Genomic DNA, 4989 nt, shown 5'->3' on the forward strand with positions numbered 1-4989 from the left:
ATCAAAAACCATTAAAAAATGTCATAGTATCATAAGGGGTCAAAGAAGGCCAAAAAATGTCATAGTATAGTAGGGCATCAAAAACAGCCAAAAAAGGTCATAGTACAGGGAGGTGTTAAAAAATGCTAAAAAGGTGTCAAAAACCATCAAAAAATGTCATTCTATAGTAAGGTTTTAAAAAATGTCATAGTATAGTAAGGTGTCAAAAACCCATCAAAAATGTAGTATCATGTCAAAAATGTCATAGTATCATAAGGGGTCACAGAAGGCAAAAAAATGTCATAGTATAGTAGGGCATCAAAAATGGCCCAAAAATGTCATAGTATAGGGAGGTGTTAAAATGTGCTAAAAAGGCATCAAAAACCATCAAAAAATGTCATAGTATAGTAAGGCATAAAAACTGTCAAATAATGTCATAGTATAGCAAGGTGTCAAAAACCCATCAAAAATGTAGTATCATGTCAAAAATGTCATAGTATAGTAAGGCATAAAAACAGCCAAAAGTGTCATAGTATCATAAGGGGTCAGAGAAGGCCAAAAAATGTCAGAGAAATGCCAAATAGAAATGCCAAATATTCTCTACTTGCAGCTTGCAATTAAAATGTATAATTGAGGCTAAAATATTCACTTTCATAAAATATTAAACAGACTGGCAAAATATTCAGTGTTCAGAAGTATTTATTTGAGTAAGATAATACTTTATCAGTCCCACAGCAGAGAAAGTCAAGTATTGCAACAGCAAAAATAGGAAAAACGCATTATATAAACAAGACAATAAATAACAACATCTAAAAATTATGAACAGTAAAATATGAAACAGTACAAACAGGACTATGTTTACAGTAATAGATTGGATTTGAGTACTGATATTGCACTGCTTGAAATAGCAAAATGAAAATGTAACCTAACCCACAAACACTGTCTAGAGGTGTGAGTGTTTGAAAACAAGGTAAGATGGCTAATTTGTCTTAAGCTGCACGTCATAGTATAGTATAATAGTAGGTGTAAAAACATAGTACCATGTCATGAAAATATCTAGATTTAGTGATCCGTTTCTCTCATTAATGCGTGTTCTTGTCTCTGCAGGAGGAGGAAGATGACAGCAGCTGAAAACCTGAAGTGGATGAAAGAAAACAAGTGTTAATTAGATAAAAGACCTGCACTGTGGTAAACTGTGTTGGTTTCCTGTTGTTCAAGTGAAAACACTTTCGTTTTTCTCTACCATCTGTAATGTAGTCATGGGCATATCTTCCACAGACTAATATGTCTTTATGAAACACCTGTGAGAACATTCAACTACTTATGATACAACTATTTAATAATTGTACCACAAGCAGTTAAATGATCACAAAGATGCTTAGTAGACATGTTTATCTTTGGAAAATGTGCTCATAATTACATTAACCATAACCGGCTCTAACAAGTGTTTCCTTGTGGTCAAATGTTCATCATTATCTTTGCTGTGATTCATTAAATGTTGTCTGGAATAAAATCAGTAAAAGTTTCTTCCTAAACTTTTGAGTTGCATTTCTCTATTTTGAAACTGATATTAAACAAATCATTCTATTACATTTTTAAGAAAAACGTCATGATTCTTCTGTTTTAAACCTTTTTTAAATATATTTTCTAAGGTTTCATATTTATTCTTCGTGGTTTTATATTTAACTAAATATTTAAGATTTTAAATGTAATTTTTAAAGGTTTATATTTATTTTAACAGGTTTTCAATTTATTTATTAAAAGACTTTCCATTCTATCCAATTTAAACTATGGTTTTATATTTTATGTTTCATATAAATGTTTTGTCATATTTTTGAATGTTGAAAAATACTAATTAAAACTAATAAGTTACAACAGCTTTAATTTGTTGTTATTTGTTCAAGTGTCAAACTGCAGATGAGAAAACAAACTAACACTGACCTGGAAATGTCTTCATGTCTGTCTCGTCTATCTGTGATTTAATGGTTTGAATTCTGTGGAGAAAAACACAGCAAACTTTAATATACAGATATGACTTACAATACAGCACATTACAATAAAAGCAGAGGGTTTCTGATTATTGAAACTGTCAAAAGATAGAGAAGAACATCTACAAAGAAACCAGAGGGTGGACTAACTGGTTCTGGACTAATCAGAGCTAGTCTAAGGGTTAAATTAACTTTATACACAGAAGAAGCTGCTCTGATTGGAGAACTGACTCCACCAGCTACTGATATTCACACAACAACAATTAAATTGTTCACATTTTTATAATGTACTGTGCTAACAAGAAAGAGAGAGAGGGGAAGGTGACAGACAGAATTAGAGAGAAATTAAAGCAGGGTACACACCAAAAGACAATCTAGCAGTTATTATATTCAATACGAAACTCAATACCAAGGATTTAAACAATAACACGGTTATTAAAATTAACAATTAAGCACATCAACACGTTTTTTCAGACTGGGTAAATCTTTAGGACACATACCTCTTTGGTTTGTAAGGTGAGAGCTGGTGTTTCTGTCAAGGCTGCAGCAGCTGAACCAGTAAACCTGAAAAACACAACACTTGAAAAACAAATACCCTCATTCAAAAGTAGTTCACCTCCAAAACTTGAACAGAGTAGAAGAACACAACACTGAAAACTAAACACTAGAGCCTTGACAACAATTTAAGATTTGAGGTGAATAAATTAATTATGTTACTAGACTATGACTTCATTGATCTCAGAGAGAAAAGCAATTATTAAAATAGTTTTTATAATAATTGTGACCGTGTGGACGAGCACAGTTAAAGTCTTGTTTTCAAGATTGTATTTAACACAAAACTGAGATCAATAAAGTTTCAAATCACTACAAACAAATATCTAATCAACACAAACAGGGGATCAATGGATGGCTATGGACAGATTACTACCACAAAGCTACAGAGACACACAAAATGACCTGGAATAGACACAAAACTACATGGACACAATACTATGCAAAACAACCACAAAGAAGTTGACCATAAGTAGATGTAAAACAGCCAGGTAGAGAGGCAAATAAAATTATTACATCGACATGATAATCAAAAGCTGACTTAAAATGACCAAGATTGAGCACAAAATTACATAGCAGTAAAATGTCTGCGGAGCTATAAACAGACAAACTGATTACTACACGGTTACCACTCTCCATAACTCATGTCAGGGATGCTTTAGTCACAGAAACACAAACACACTTTAACCCATGCAAAAACGACGCCAAAAAGGAAAAAGCCCAAAAGGTATACTTAGATAAGACTAATGCTAACGCCCGACTCTAAAGCTAGTGCTCGCCACTAATGCTAATGCTAACACCAGGTCGAAACGCAAAATGATAAATGACCACAGATAGCCACATACCGGTGACGACATGATGAACCACCAGAAACAAAGTTAAAATGAGAGCCCATTGCTTTATCATCCCTCCACATTGGGGGTCCATAATGCATGTCAGGACGCCTCAGTCACAGTAACACAAACACTCTTATCAGCGCAATATAAACGACTGAAAATGGAATGAAACGATATCATTACAAGGTAATGCTAATGCTAACGCTCGCTGCTACAGCTAACGCTCTCAGAGAACGCTAACGCCAGCCGCTAACTGTTTGCCTTACCTTTGCGTCACAGGTGTGTTCACCGTCCAGTCTCACTCGTTTTCGACAGTAAAAGCAACTCCGGGGTTTGTTTTGGCATCCAGACTTATTCTCAGAATAGGTACAGATACAGAATAGTATTCTGTAAGGGCATGTTCTCACAGTACTGACAAACCGAGGCCATGCTTCAAACGTGGCTTAAATCTGTTTTCCGACTGTCCGTGCCCAGTCCGTACCCGGAAGCACGATTCGTTCTGAACATGCGCCAAAATCAGCGCATGCGTAGAACAGAGCCTGTTTTACGACACTGCCCAATCGGTTTCACGCATGTGCAGACTTAATAATAATAAAAAAGCACAAACGTTATGATCCGATAAGTGTCATTTATTTTAAAGTAGCCAACATGACTAAACACCTTAAAAAATGCTAAATGTCTAAATGCTTAGACATATCGGAGTCGTGCTAAATGTTAATATGAAAGTCGAGCCAATTCACTTGACTGAAAAACTGTGAATGAAACAGCGGAAGTAAAACCACACTTTCGCATAATATATGTTTATACGTTAAAAGGGGATAACTCCGTTATTTTTTAATCAGGGTGATGGTTTAGGGTGTAATTGATTTCTAGGAACAAAAGTCTTTGAAATCAGTGCATTACTGATCATGAACGGTGTACTCGGACACCGCGAACAGCTGCTGCAATGTAAACAAACGGTGCAAAAGTCCACATCAAATTTAAGGGAGGAATTTAAAATACCCCGAGGAAAACTGGTGGGGCTTATGAGAAATCGTCCCCTGACAACCACAATCTGTCACACCTGTCCATAAATTTTATTCGGTCTTTTGCTCAGTTTGGGGGAAATCTTTCCGACCTGACTTGAAGAGCTTCAAAACTATACTTATCATTTGAAATCAACATTAATATTGACATTGTCTGAAAGTTGAGACTTTACTTGTTCAGAAACACATAAAAACCAAAACAGCAAAATTCATTTTTCATAAAAAACGTGTTTTCACGCTGCGACTTCCGAGTCATTTTGATGAAGTCTTGTATTTTATCTAATGCAGTCAGATGACAAAGATTTGCTTGATTTGATGCCTGATGCTTGCACAGTCATGAGGAATAAAGACAACAACTGGTAATAATGCAATGCAGTATTATTATTTAGAGTGATACAGGCAGAGGGCGCTATGACTCCACTGTAGTTTTGTTGTGGAGGACGTGCTGCTTCTTGATGATAAACACATTTACCATCTCAGTCCTCTCTTCTATACATTACATACAATACAATGGATATTAATGGAGGGGTGACTTAAAATGTATTTTATCTTTTGCATAAATTTGATCTATACTCCAATACCATTCCAACTCTGACTGCTCCACAATCA

The 4989-nt window shown here is 35.1% G+C and overlaps 1 long non-coding RNA gene across 1 annotated transcript; it reads right to left on the minus strand.

Annotated features, from left to right (window-relative positions):
* Nucleotides 1–660: 660 nt before the first annotated feature.
* LOC127142856 (uncharacterized) lies at nucleotides 661–3848 on the minus strand. The gene is made up of 4 exons (XR_007813938.1): nucleotides 3622–3848; nucleotides 2468–2531; nucleotides 1921–1973; nucleotides 661–1114 (listed from the first exon to the last, which is right to left on the minus strand). It is a non-coding gene; the product is annotated as an uncharacterized LOC127142856 (long non-coding RNA).
* Between the last annotated feature and the right edge of the window lie 1141 nt (nucleotides 3849–4989).

Source organism: Lates calcarifer, linkage group LG10 (genome assembly GCF_001640805.2).
Source record: "Lates calcarifer isolate ASB-BC8 linkage group LG10, TLL_Latcal_v3, whole genome shotgun sequence".
Classification (NCBI taxonomy): Eukaryota; Metazoa; Chordata; class Actinopteri; family Centropomidae; genus Lates; species Lates calcarifer.